The sequence below is a fragment of the Rhinichthys klamathensis genome, unplaced genomic scaffold, assembly GCF_029890125.1.
Source record: "Rhinichthys klamathensis goyatoka isolate OS25496 unplaced genomic scaffold, OSU_Roscu_1.1 h1tg000040l_1, whole genome shotgun sequence".
NCBI lineage: Eukaryota > Metazoa > Chordata > Actinopteri > Cypriniformes > Leuciscidae > Rhinichthys > Rhinichthys klamathensis.
The window spans coordinates 11,551,018-11,566,672 of record NW_026606587.1 but is presented as its reverse complement, the minus strand read 5'-3'; the positions used below and the strand labels follow the sequence as shown (position 1 = coordinate 11,566,672).

Here is a 15,655-nt window from a genome sequence, read left to right as displayed (position 1 = left end):
AGGTTGATTTTAACTATGTCGCACTCAAGGACATTTTTCGCATGGGTTTGAATGGACCCGTTCGTTCACGGATGCCAGGGGGGAAAAATCCATTTTCCCACAATCCCACAGTACCCTCCACACCAGAGGGTTCCTTCAGCCAAGATGTCCACCACGCCTAAGTCTTCAGCCAAGATGGCCTCCACGCCTGAGTCTCTTTATGTCATGGCCGCCAAGCCCGCCAAGCTCGAGTCTCTTCGTGTTTAGAGGCATTATTTCATTTGTGATACGGATATCAAAATAAGATACGGAATTTTGAGAAATGTCTCAGTGTATTTTTGTCAATGCTCACTAAAATTGTTCGCTTAAAGGTGTATTGTGTACATTTAGGAGGATCTGTAAACAGAAATCCAATTTTCACCCCCAAAAATCCAGAAATCCAATCATATACATAACTATGTTTTCAGTGGTGTATAAAGATCTTACATAATGAATCGTTATGTTTTTATAACCTTAGAATGAGCCATTTCTATCTACATACACTGCGGGTCCCCTTACATTGAAATAGCCATTCTGGGCCGACATGTTTCTACGGTGGCCCTAACCGGACAAACTGCTCTACAGAGCACGTTTCGTCACTATGTTGTTCTTCGTGCAAAGAAGCTAGCTGAAGTCAGCGAACAAAACACGGACACAATGATGAACAAGTAACAATAATATTCGCAATAACATATAGTTTTACTGAATAATTAAGTAAACATAATTTCTAAATGTATTTTTGTAAACAAACCTTATTGGCCATTCTCTGCTGTTTCAGACGATGATCTTTTCCTGTCGGCCACCGTAACTTCTGTTGGTTGCAATTCGCAACCTCACCACTAAAATTTACACACTGCACTTTTAAATTCTTCAAAATATATTCTTTTGTGTTCCACAGAGGAAAGCAAGTCACGCAGTTCAAACATTTTTGGGTGAACTATACATTTAATTGTCAAGAAAATAATGTTACAATATAAAGTCTTGCCAATATGCCTTGTAATTGTCACGCTTAAGCAAAGTGTGAACACGATGAAGACGATTAATGTAAACAGACTTTATTAACAGAAGGAAAACATAACCAAACTCAGCGTAAATGTTATCGAGAACCGACAGATGAGAACTAAAACACAGGGATATAAATACTAAGGGCAAACAAAGATGATTGAATGAACACAGGTGTTGCAAACGAGGGAATGGGTAACCATAGTAACAAACAAGATTGCAATGAGAAACCTAGGAGACAAACAAATGGCAGAAAACTGAGAACAAAGGAGACATGTGACTAAAGAAAAACAAACTAAGAGTCCATAAGGGTGAAACTAAGCATAATCGTGAGAGTAATATTAAATCTTTTGCTATAATCCTGTGTTCACATTTAGTTTCATTGTAAAACGTGATCAGTTGACTTAACTTAAAAAAAGAGAGGAAACCGGTTCCCTCAGAATTATTAAGTAAATCGACTTCATGCGTAATTGAAAAAATTAAGTTATGTGGAATTGTCAAGTTCAGATAGCTTAATCTATTCAATTACACACAAAGTTTACTTAATTATTTTAAGTCAACTGATCACTTTTTACAGTGAAATTATTACCTCATTATCATTGATAACACTTTTCTGTATGTTATATATCTCCTCCAGTCTGTCTGCCTCTCTCTCTCTTTCTCTCTAGATAAGACCAAACCATCCTCGTCTGTACAGGGGTGCACATGTCTTCTTAATACAACAGAATCACATTATCCACAGCTTTTGCTTTAGAATTACCAAACCATTCATGTATGTTCAAACTAGTAACATCAACCATGTTTTTGTCATTTAGTTTTCCCTCCCAACCACTCCATTGTACACAAACATGTCTCCTGTCTCCCCCTCTCTATGTTGCGCTGATGAATCGGCTTGGATGGAGGAATGAACAAAGCGGGGAGAGAGAGAGCGAGCGGACGAGTGGTGCTGAGGAGAGTGGAAGAGCGCGTGAACTCAGTGAAGCTGTCGCCAGGACAACAACATACAGTACAGACACACAAAAGAAGAGGTGCAAACAAACAGATGCCAACACAACGCAAAGACAATCCAAAACACCTTTAGTGACTGAAATATAAGGAGTCTTGTGTTATACTAAGATCTGATGAAGTAGTTTGTGGTGTTCTTTACATTAAGAAAAAAAGACAAGTGCCTTCACTGCAGCGCTGACTCGCTGACATAGAGGAAGTGCAAACCTTCACATCAATCCAGAGTGACTCAGGTAAGACACTTCTCTTTTTAAGTCACTTCAGCTTTGTTCAGTTCAAAAGTCAACAGAGTAAAGACATTGTTCAGATGTTCTCAAACCTGGATCACCAAGGTGTGTTTTCATCTCATCCAAAACTGCTTCTCATCACTTTCCGTATCACTTTTCATTGACTTCTATTATTTTATAGTAAGCTAATGATTTTCGAAAACCTTACCCTATAAACCTTTTTGCATTTATATATTTTCATAAACCCTTTATTTAGAATGTTTATCAAGCCTTATTGATGGGAACCATCGGCTGTCCCTCATTATGCAGGCGATTTCTGGTTTTACCATGTTTGTGAAGACATTGGGTCAATAGAAAGTTCTTTAAAAACACAACATCTCCACCTCCAGATCGGCCAACTCTCTGTCTGAGATGCAGAATCATTCATCCAGTGCGAGCCGGGAGCGCTTGATCTAATAGACGTGGACACATCCGTAAGCAAGCGCTGGCACGGTGCTTTAATCGGTTTATCTCTCATCCCTCAGCCACACACACATTCACACTGTCACGCTGCATTTGAGAACATTTAATAGACCTACAGGAGACAGATTTTTCGCCGACTAGCTTTGCCTCCAGTACGTCTCTGTCTTTTGGAAACAGACGGGTGGTTATTTATACTTGTGAACTTTCCTGATTTTGGAGAGAGACTGGTCGAATGAGTCACTGTTGTTCAGTCATAAGTCATAAAAGACGCCCGTTTAAACTGTGGTGTTGCGCACTTCACACTTCAGTGTGTGTGGAGAGTGAGATTCACACATGAGGTGGTGAGGAAAAAGGTGAGCAGAGGCAGGTGAAGAAAGAAAGAAACAAGGAAGGGGAGGGGGGCTCGACTATTTTTAGCTTCCATCTGATGAGAAGGTTATACAGTCTGCCACAGACGTGAGATTAGGTTTATGTGCACATATAAACACCTTGGAAATGCTTGGGACAGTATTACAAAACATTCAGAATAATTTAAAACAATGAGGTTTTTGCATGAGTCTTATTATATTGATATTGATCTCTGCCGCTGCTTTATTGAATTTCCTTTATGAAGGGACTTCACTGTGCAAAAATCAATGTATAAAACATCAGCATCCATAAACTCTAGTGGCCTAGCGCTGTGGAAAATGTTCAGGTGGTTGTGCAAACTGATTCTTTTTACACTGAATATATATGATATGTATATGCAGTGAGGGTCATTTCTGATTCATTATGGATGGGCAGATGGATTGACTGTATATTTGATCATGTGCAAAGTTGAAATTTTGACTGAAATGTTATTAATGTTCACAGTGGCATGGTTTCATCTCCCCCGGGAAGATCAGACACGAACATTTAAATTAGTTTGTGCTGCAAGTGTTTCCTGAAACACAAAAGAAAATGTTTAGAAGAATGTTCATACTTCTCTTTTCCATACATGAAATAATTGATTGTAACCAGGGGTTTTCATGCTACAAAATTCAGCATAAAAGTATTCTAATTAGGGCTGGGGGTTGATTCTATTCAATATCAAATCATTTGGATGACATTAGATGACAAATAAAAAAAAATCGCAAATGCTATAAACGATTCAGGGAGTCAGTTGGTACTACATTACTATAATATCGAACACAACAAGGACTTTATAATAATAATATATATATATATAATGACTAATATAGTTAATATATTTAGCAAAATGGTTCTGTGTAGAGTTAATTTTTCTAGCTGACTAATGAGTTGGTCATTGAATGGCTTTACTGAGGTAACTTTAACCCTCTGGGGTCTGAGGTGTTTTTGGGGCCATTTGGATGTTCTGTGATGCCCTTACATTTGTGCTTTTTTCAGTTATTTATAAACATGTTAATGGCAAAGGTGTAAATTCACTCTATATAGCACAAACAGGGCTACCATAATCTGTGAGCAACTTGTATGTACATTGTTTGTATTTTTAAGAGAATATTGTTTATGCGTGGTTATTGAAAAAAATTAAAATGAAAGCTGCTGAAATAAGACCACAAAACAAATACTAAATATGTGTCCACAAGACTTTTGACAAATGGATGTTGACGCTTCGAGTTCTGGCTTCAAAATGATCTGAAAATCATCCTTCCTAATCATTCACATAAACCAATAGATTGTTTTAAATTGTGAAAAACATTTTTTTGTTTGCCAAGGCAATATGCAGATGGGCGGAACGGCCCAACCCCTATCATGAATATTAAGTGGTTCTCAGACAGTGACCCTACATAATAATGAGCCTTTCATTCAGGGGTGTCACACAAGAAATAATGCAAGGACAATATATATATATATATATATATATTGTCATTGCATTCTTTCTTGTATATATATAGCCTAAATATATATATATATATATATATATATACACACACACACACACACATATATATATATATATATATATATATATATATATATATATATACAAACAATCAAAATATAAATGAAAGCCAAAAGCACATTTTTAGTCATACCTGGAAACAAATTCTAGTCAAATGCTATATGGGCCATTCTACAGAATCTTGAAAAGAAAATAGTCTTTTTCCATAAATGTCTTATAAAGTATTATTTTTTAAAGTAGACCAATACAATAAAAATAAACCAGTCGCATTTCAAAGTCGTTCGCGAAATGACCGCCAGGTGGCGCAAAGGGACATTTATCAAAACGTAAGTGGGGCTAATGTCAATTAACAGTAAGGATGAAATTCTACAAGTTATGGTAATTTGCAAATAAGCCTACAACAAACATTTATTTTTAAACAAATATTTTTAAATATGCAACATGCACGTTTAAACAACAAACAATACAATCTGAACCAGCGCTTCTGCTCCTGTATTGAGACATGCAGCGCGTTGCAGTTACGATCCGGGTTCCAGTGGCCTTAATACATTCACGGCTTTTTAAAATGTCACAAAGCGTTTTGAGATGGTTTTGAATGAAATATTGAAGTTTATAATTAGGGTATTTTGGCACACCACGCCGAGTGGCTGTGCATTATTCTAAAATCTGGCTTTATTCTGGCATGTTGAATTAGAGTTTGACAAACGCGGCGGCGCGTTCATTTGAATTTATTTTTCTCATAACAGCTAAAAGAACTTACTGCGTAATTGTTGGTCATACAGATAAGATATCATCTTTTAAAACTGTAAAAGGTCTACTTTTATTCATGTAGGCTAAAGTAGGCCTACACTCACAGGCTAACGACAAAACGTTTTCTCGCTCATGACAAACAAACGTTTGGGCATTTCTCAGTGAGAAAATTCATAGCCGAGTGGTAGAACTTACGGTTCGATCATCAAGATGACACGGGTTCAAATCCCGAACAAACATGGTCTATTGTAAATTTTATATTTATTAATGCAGAGAGATTTGTGTAGCTCTAAAACTCTGGTACACCATACAGTTTTTTGCTTATATTTATAAAATAAAATTACCATGCATTTCCATTTTACACTAAGGAACAATAGTATCCAACAGAACGACTTTGCATCTGTACCAATCGTATGAGGCCAATCGTAATTTCAAAAGCAGTTCTGTAAAAAAAGTAATTTTATATATATAGCCAATATATATATATATATATTTTATTAGGCCTATTATTATTATTTTTTTTGATTCCCTACAACCTAGAGTTTTTAAAAACATGGTTTTAAGTAAAGTGTGATTTGCCAGGGGGACGGGGATTTCCTTCTGGTCTAAACATCCCTGCTTCTGCTGAATTATTTGAATCCCCACACCCCTCCCTCCACAGTAATCAATGCTATAGGCTACTTCACCAATAGACCATATCAAATATAAAATAGAGATATGCAACAGAACAAGCACGTTTAAACAACGATAAACAATAAAATCAAAACCAGCGTTTCAGTTGTCCATAGTTCAAGTGGCCTTAATGCATGCACGGCTTTTCAAAATTTCACAAAGCGTTTTGAGATTATTTTGAATGAAATATTGAAGTTTATAATTAAGTGTTTTGGCAGACCACGCCGAGTGGCCCTATGCATTTTTCTAAAATCGGGTTTTATTCGAACTTTTGCTAACGACAAAAGTTTATCTGTCGTCTCTGTCTCCGGGAACTGCGCGTCACAAAAATGAACCGAAAGCCACTTCAGCTCAGTCACTATAAGAAATCGGCTATGTCTAATGCCTTTAAATGTCTAAATATTCAGGCTAATAAATGTTATCTGATTATGTAATCCATATGAAAACGAGAGGTACAGAGGATCTACTCAAACATGTAGCCTATGTAAGCGCTTCCCAATGAGAAAATGACAAGGGTGAAAATCTCGCTCTAATGAAATGTAGCAGGCTAAATCGCCCTGAATTAAAATGTAAAAACAGATCAAATAATGTATTTGTCGAAATGTTGCGATATTGTTTCATTTAAGTTCATAATTATTCTATAGGCCTACATGTTATTTAATTTAGCAGCATTACCACGAAGCACCGTGGTTCGATATTTATTTGAATAATAAAAAAAATAATAAAAACTTAATTCACAAATTGCATGCCTGGTTGAAAGGATCCAAAGATCCCTGTAGAATTTAATATTAAGTTGAACATTTTGTTCATGACAACAAATGAACATGCGTTTTTTCAGATTATATTTAGTTTTGCTTGGAAAAAGCTGGCCCAAACCAGTTTTATTTCATCAATTATTGAAATAATGAAATATTTAGTAATAAACTTTTATGACAGAAATTTCACTAGGCTACATGTAACTTAAATCATTTAATTCCTTCATTATCAACACTGTCTAGAATAGCGATTTAAGTGTGAATTACGACTTCTCTTTGTGTTAAATCAGCCTCAGACTCCGATAGCCTGTGGGGGGTTGGGGGACAGTTCAGTGCTGTGCGCGCAGGACAATAGGCCTAGGTGTTAATGTTCCTCTTTCATATGGAGAGCGAGGGAGACTAAATAAACTTGTTAAAAAGAGATTCAGCGCAAGAGAGGCAAAGAAAAACGCATGTTTTAATTTAATTATGTTGCTTTGGACAATTTTCGTTTTGTAGGCCTACTGTTTTAATTGTTTAATGTCATTTATTTGGCAATACAAATTTAAAATGTCGCAAGAATAATATTAGCCTAGTGTTTCTTATTTTGCATCGCAAAAGAAATAAACTCTAAACCCGATGCAACCCTGTTTTAAATAAAAAAAAACACTTTATTTAAACCTTGAAATGTTCGAACTTGGTTTCAAACTTAAGTAATTTTAGTGTTCTTTTACATTACACAATAATTTAGCAGACTAAAGACGAGCTTCTTCATTTTCATTTTCTGATGCAATCGGCTGACAATCTTCCTTCATCAGTTTGTGTCCTTTGTGCAGCGGCTGCGGTTCTACTGGAATGTAGCAAATTTATGTTGTAATGATAATTAAACAAAACTCTTGACTTTAAATAAGTAAACAGTTATAAACAGTTAGCTATTTAAGCATCAAGAAGGTAAAATATAAACGCTGTTGGCCAACATCGGTTAACAACATGTATGCCACATTGAGATTCGATCTCGGGTCGATTGAAGCTCCCTGAAGCTCGTGTTGATGCGTTGATCACTGAGCCACCGTTTGTACGCTGTTAGAGTTAAAGTCTTATGCTTTTGTAAAGCTTCATTGATGTAGCCTAAATGTTTTTATTGCAATGTTTTATGTTTTCATTATTTATTCAATTTCATTTCAGTATTTCAGCCTAATTTCAGTATTGTGGTAATGAATTATTTTAACTACGTTTCACTTGTTGAATTCATCTGCTACCAGCTTTCAATCGCTCTGAATGAGCAGCAGATTACGCATTAGAGAGAATAAACGAACACTTTTCAGAGTCTATGATTGTAGCGCCTCTTAGCGGTAAAAGGTAGCAAATACACCCCACATTTTACCGCCGCGGTGGAACAGCTGATGTGGGCGTTGTCATGGCTTTCCTCTACATTTGCGTTTGAATAGCGCGCGTTCTCCGTGGGCGTGTCAGATTAACGCGTAATGAAGTGTAATGAGCTGGGGAAAAAAATTCTGACAGCACTCTCTTTTCATACAGATTACATAAACTGAGAATATTTGTTTTTTATATAAATTACTTCATTGAAAAGAAGAGAATTCAAGCTTCATAAAGAAAAATCTCTCGTGCCTGTGTGACAAGTATTTGCAGAGTTAGAGTTAATTTTTCGGACGCGTTTCAGAATGGACTGCACTGACAGAGAGAAGGCAAAACTCGCATCATGTTTATTTTTCTTCATTTGACAAAAAGCACAACACTTTGTTTTTATTGTGAGTATACAGAAAAATAATATACACTAAACAGGATCGACTGATGTATAACACTTACATGTAAGATTAAAATCAACAGAGTATTTTGAGTCTCTTTTGCACTGATAAGAAAAAAAGTCTGCCTATCGCGCCGGCGCGATAGCCGACCCCAGGGGGTTAACAATACGTGACATATTGTCTACAAGCTGTTTTATTGACGTCTTGAAACAGATTGAACAATTACATGAGACATGATACGGATTTTGGTAAGCTGTACTGTATTCAACATACCTTCTGATGTTTATTCATGTTTATTTTGACCAGTTCACGTGCACTTCGTGCTGCCGCTCGATATTTAATGTTTGAATTTCTTAAAAATGACATGAGGATCAGTAAATGATGGCAGATTTTCATTTTGGGGTGAACTATCACTTTAAATTGAAATCTGTTCCTCTTCAGAAGACTTTAAATGCCATTGGAGCTCATCTCACCATTGACTCTTAAAGTATGGTAAAGGGCAGCTTGAACATTCTACAAAATATCTCCTTGTGTGTTCCATGGAAAAAAAGTTATACAGGTTTGGAGCGACATGATGATGAGTAAAAGATGACTATCTTAATCTCTTTGTGTGGCCCTTTGAGAATTCTGAAGACATTAATCTGTTTCTGCATGAACTGAATTAGAAATACATTCTGGTATATAAAGAGGTTTAAATAAAATGATTATGCTAATGTGGATAAGTGTGTTAAATTAAAAGTAAACAACAACAGCGTTTCAACACTCTTAGCTAACAGCAATTCCATTAAGTAATCCCACTTCTGTTTCGAAAATGCCAACAAAATCCCTGGTTAATATTTGTTTGCAGACTATAATAGTTACACCTAATCTAAATATCTGCATATTTGTTATTTTAATTCCTATGGGTGGTTCAGCTGTTCTTGGCCTCCAACTCGGATAGCGATTTAAAGTGAAATGATCCTGCTTCAGGTGTTTAGTTTAGCTGGTTATTGATGATCATCCTGAGGGACATTAGAGACAAAACAGAAGACGACAGAATTCTGCTTCCCTTATACAGGTCTAAAAAAAAAAGACAACACAAGAAAAAAAGGGGGGGGGGGGGAAGTATGTGTGTGTACATACTTAACTATATTTTGGGGACAAATTTGTACCCAGAAGTGACAAAATCTCCAAAAACCTCCCTTTAGGGATGTCTTCATTTGTAAACCTGTATATAGACATTACTGTCTTCACATTACTGGTGGTGGTTGAGGAGAGATTCCCTGATATGATTGTAAAGCGCTTTGGGTGTACAGTAGTGCATATGAAAGCGCTATATAAATGCCTCATTTATTTATTCATTGAGTCATTCATTCATTCAAAATATTCTCTATCAGAATAGCAAATTAACATACTATTTCTGCAGAATCGTATATATAGTACACACTTTGCAAACATTGAATTGGGTCCTTATTGCAAAAGTCAATGCCGCTGACTTGACCTTGGCTGCAATCGTGGCCTCTTTCATGCCTCATTATTGATCGGATTACAAATAGTTAAAATGTTCTTACAAAAAAAAAAAAAAATTCAAAATGTGTTTTTATGTCGGACACTGAATTAAACAAGAAACCTAGCGAGGTCATGTGTAGCATCTTACTTTGAAACGTGTATTGTTACATAATGTATTCTGTTGCGCAAACTTTTTTTTACATAGCAGGCAGTATATAGTCTTACACTTTCATCAAACATCGATCATGTTGCCCTCTCGCCATGTTTGATTCAGCAACTCTGGCTGTGCCTCTGTTATCTTTGCTTTGCTTTAATTATTTAAAACACAGCAGTAGCGAACAGTGAACACCCAGATAACCTTAGATATTTCAGAGCCTTATATCACATGAAAAAAAAAAACACTCTTCAAAAGCATAACTTCTGTGATATGAAAGAAAAAAATATGCTCGGCCTGTCAATGTAAGGCTCTCTGCGGGGCCGCAACCTTGACAGAGATTTGATTCCACACCATCCATCAGTCTGCTATGGCCAGAGGTTTCTCTCTAATGCTGAAAGATTCATTTTAACCTTTTGGAGAAACGACTAGAGTTCTCAGATCTGATACAGTGGGATACTCTCCTCTGAGAGTCTCCATCATGAACAGAGAGCATTGTTAGTCACGGCCTCAGGATACTGCCTGATGCATATTCAAAAGTGGCAACAGTTGTTTCAAAATGGAATGCTCTAATCTGATTGGCTGGCTGTGTGCAATTTCCGGGAGTTGTTATGCACAGGTGTTTATCAGTTCATCGAGAAACAAAAGCTAAGAAGCCGCTACATCACTGGCGAGGCCAGTTCTTGGTGAAATAGAGTGCACCTCAAAGCCTACTCTCAAATTACATCATTTACAATATGGGATAAAAATAATTCTGTCCTCCCTCAGCTTTCCTACGCATCTGATGTGTAAACACAGTCAGCTCAGCATCCTTCGATCCTTATGCTTTAAAGGGTAACTAAACACTAAACCAACTTTTTTTAGTTAATGATCTGTAAGACTGGGGCTTTATTAGTGCTGTCCATTGATTCGAGTAACTTTTTTGACATTTGGGTATAAAGTGTTTTAATTCTACAATATATGGTGTAAAAACGCCTGAGTGCTGCCCTCTTCAGGTTGAACGGTGGCTACTGCAGTTGAATTTTCCTATTGGATGTTTGCGGTAGTTCGTGACGGTAGCGGTGAGAGCTGACGTAAGCAGGTTTCAGCTCACCACGCCCTTGGTACGAGCTACCACGTCCATGGCAGTATAAAAACCATATTGTTTCGTCAAAACCACTGTAGCGAGTCAGGAGTTGGAATTGCGAGTATTGAAAACGATCAGGATAGAGTATCCGTTCATCCCCTCTATCTCCGCTGGGCTCCGCCCACTTTTCCAGCATTTTTCAAATATTGCCAGTGGGTGGAGTCAGGCTCTGACCAGGGGTTTAGTTACCCTTTAATGTTGACTTGGTGATTCAAGCATGTCTTTGTCAGCAAATGTCGCGGACTCTGGTTGACAGGCTGCGTCTGCTTTCATTATTCCCTTCTCATCCTCATGAAAGCGACTCTTTAGCTCGGTCTGCTGGCGGTCCAGTATCTCATTCCATAAGCGTCGTAGGTCATCATCGCTGTCACCATCGTAGTCACTGAGCCTGGCAGGCAACTTTTTTTGTCTGGAGATGGTTACCTCATTTGTAATTTCACGTTTTGTCATTAGTTTTGTCATTAACTCATTGGTGAGTTTCAGAACTTTCGCAAAGTCACACTGTGAATTATCTCTGCAGAGAGAAAATGCATCTTTTAAGCTATCAACAAGGTGGATACAGTCCAAAACACGCAGCGCCGGGCTGAAGTCACTGCACTCAAAAAGTTTCCCAAATGTGACTAACAAAAAAAGGAACCACTTCGTTTGGATCTGTTGTAGAAGACCCTGTGTCTCGATTATTGTCTGGCTACTTCCACTACTTTAATTCTAAAATACAATCCAATAAAATAAGCCTTGCTTACAGACCCTGATTTTTTCAGCTCCATCGAGTGTCAATGGATCGCTCAAACTCAAGACACTGGCGACTTGGATGAAGTTGTTTCTGTATTTCCATAAACCTGGCTAATATCATTTCAGTCATGCTTCCTTTCATGAATGTATGTAAAGAATTCAGTGTATCAAAAAATGTGCTGACGTGACTGGAAACTCTAGATGCTGCTGCCAGAACCAGATATAGGCGATGGGAATTACAGTGCACGTAAACTACATGGGGAAAGGTCTGCTTTAAAAGAACATGCACTCCTCCTTCTATTTTCAGACATAATGGAGGCCCCATCGAAGCTGAAGCCTTCACAAAGACAAGGGTCCAGCTGTAGGGGTTCAATCACTTCCAGAACCTTTTTTGAGATGCCAGCTGCAGTCATGTCTACAGTGGCCACAAAACCAATGGCTCTTTTCTTTAGCATTCCCCGGCGAACATACCGGATACACACTGCAATTAATTCTTGTTTTGACTCGTCTTTGTACACATCAGGAATAGACATAGACAACTAGACATCCATTTTGATGAGCAGCTCATGAGATACACGCATGTATGTAAGAATTGTCATATATTAATTGCTTTTTTATTGCCGAAGTTTGAACAGCTTGTAATAAAACTTAAAAAACGAGACCTTCGCCGACTTCCTAGTTTGTCTCTGAAAGCCTGTAGACTGATTTTTATGTGAAGGACTCGTCGTTTTTGCTGGGAAATCATTAGAATGTGATGTTTACGTGCGCTCCCGAGAGCCACTCTTCTGTTCAATGACACACGAAATGAATGCTTATACATGCCGGAAGAGCCATTCCGTACTGTAATATCAATGTGTCATGCAAAGAAAATGGATTCACTCAAACTCTAGTCTCACAGAGCCAGATCTATTTAGTGTCTAGTCTCACTTTATAATCAAATTATCATAACAGTGTAATTTTAATTACCTCATCTGTCGACATAATGGCAGTGAATTGGAGAGCTGGTGCGAATCCACATGCTTTCTTAACTGCTGCTTTCTCACCGCTGTCATTTCTGGTGTGTGTTTGTTTTGTTATTGAGAGGAAAGCATGCGGCACATATTTACATATTCATCTAAACATCGCTCTCAGCAGTGCAGACGGCGTTTGGATGCTGGCTAACAGTGTATTACTGCAAAGATATTTCCAACTTTTACCCCTAAGCAAAGAATGAAAATAATCTTTGCTGCAATTAATGTATTTCAGGGCCTTGAATGAAGTTTATTGTAGTGTACATTACGTGTGCACTAGTGTGAGCACAAAGCTGCTGGCTGCAGTTCACTTAACGGCCACCGGTGTCGCTAAAAACAAGGGTTTCTGAATTTTACAGTGTGCAATATAACATGTGTTTCGCGTGTAAAAAAACACAGTGTTTTTCACACAATTTACTTATCTGTATACCGCTGTTTTCACTGTCCAAATAACGGCCCGATGACTTCCTTGTTCTATGAAGTCCCTCCTTCAGAAAAACGTAGCGATTTCTGATTGGGCCAGCGGTTCCTGTGTTGTGATTCGACAGCAGCGTATCGCACGTTGCCCGGAAAGGTCACGCCTCTTACCATAAATTGGAGAAGCATGCGCAGCTGAAGTGCTTCTTCTCCGTGGGAGCGCAACAAGACCACGCCCCCTTTTTTGTGTATTCCTGTGGGCGGAGATTAGTCAAAAAACTGTTCTAGTTACGTCATTAAAAAAGGAAGTAGAGGGATGTAGTCCAAACCGGCCGTTCGCTGAATGCTTTGAAAGGGGACTTCTGTTAAATGAAATATCTCGCTAGGCATTGAACTTTGAGCTTTATATTTTTACAGGTATTATTTATGCTCTAACAGCAACATTACACACTAATTAAAGTTTGAAAAATGGAATCGCGAAGAACGGGACCTTTAACTCTTTCCCTGCCATTAACGGAAATTTCCGGCTTTCTGTGTTTTCACTGTTATACGGTAGGGGGCGCTATTAGACATCTTCTGAAAGAGTACTAAATCTCCTGATCAAAACACAGGTGAAGAAGATGCAGAAAAAAGGGATTATATGATGTAATCCTATACACATATAAAACAATGCGATCATCAACATTAAACAGCATATAAATCAAAACTGAATGAAATGTCGACCCAGGACGAGCTATAGGACTGTGAAACGTAAGGAGTGTTGATGGACTTGATCTACTCCATCTGTGTTTTGATCATCATTCTGTATCCCATCCAGACGTAGACTTTGACAAAAATGTGATTTTCATAGCTTTTTGCTCAAAATGTTGCTTTTTATATGAAACTTACCCACATTCAAGTGTTGAAAAAAATACAAATGGATGAAGCTAGAATAACAGTAAACGTTTTTTTTATTTTTTTATTTTTTATATATATATATAGCAGAGGCCCTGTTCTTTTGATGTATTGCATGTTCAGATATTCAAACCAAAAAAATATTCTTGGGGCCATGGGGATTTTTTGTAAAAATTATCAATGCTGCTGGCAACTTAAAAAAAAAAATGCTGGTGGGGAAAGAGTTAAATGGAGTAAGGCTAATTGAAAGGCTATGCTTATATGAAAGGCAAACTTAGCCTTAAGTGTGCAAGAATTTCAAAGTATATCTGACCATGATTGAGCGCGGATGGACACGTTTGGCGCACACATTTAGTGGACCTTTCTTATCGTGCTCAAATCAATCGCACATGCGCAGATGTCCACACGCAAGTCTGCATTCGTGTGCGGAGATCAACAGACTGCGCTAATGACAAAAAATACCTCACCGGGATACAGTACTTTTTCCCCCAGCATTTTGCACTCAAGCACTGCATTTTTAAGATGCCGTGTCAAGGTAAAATACTTTTCAAATCAGCGGCATCTCGCGTTTTTAAAGGCAAAGTGAACCTCTGAATAGTCTGGCTATGCAGCATTGTTAAAACAAAACAGCATCCATGTTTCACAAAATGACTAAAACAGCAAAGGATAAGCTTTATGGCATTTTATTAATTGGATTTAGCGTTTTCCTCCCTACTACTGTTTTGCAGTCAGAACAGACATGTGACTTATTTTATGATACACCCGTTGAGAATCATTGCCTTATACGACACAACATACTGAAAGATGCAACAAAATATGACATAAATGTCAGACTGCTCACTAGACACTTTTAGTAAGCAGCTGTTACCTTAAATATCTTCATTACGTTACCAAACCATCTCGAAATCTGCCAAGCCTCTAACCTTTTTTCTGTCAATCATGAATGCTAATGTGACAGACAGAGAGCATGCTGGGTTTGCACAGTGTAGCAAAAACACAATGCCACAGGAGACTATACCTCACAACCTCACCAGACACAACACTGGTCCAGCTGATAACAGCTCATCCCTGTGCTGTCAATCAACAGCAGAATCTATTTAGATATCACCACTTGCACGGTAGCCGGGGAAAAAGAAATAACTAGAATCTCACCTCACTTAGTATGAAGGCTTTTTATCACTGTATTGAACTACAGCTGTAAGCTACTGCACCATAAATATTACATTCTCATTATTTCTTTGATGGAGAAGGATATTAAAACAGTTATTGATGAAACCAGGGACTGTGCAAATAAC

The 15,655-nt window shown here is 37.7% G+C and overlaps 1 protein-coding gene across 1 annotated transcript in view; it reads left to right on the top strand.

Annotated features, from left to right (window-relative positions):
- Positions 1-1,961: 1,961 nt before the first annotated feature.
- disp3 (dispatched RND transporter family member 3) overlaps positions 1,962-15,655 on the top strand; it is a 76,948-nt gene continuing 63,254 nt past the window's right edge. Inside the window, exon 1 of the mRNA XM_056246862.1 lies at positions 1,962-2,258. The gene's annotated coding sequence lies outside the window, so the exon portion shown is untranslated. The remainder of the gene's footprint in view (positions 2,259-15,655) is intronic.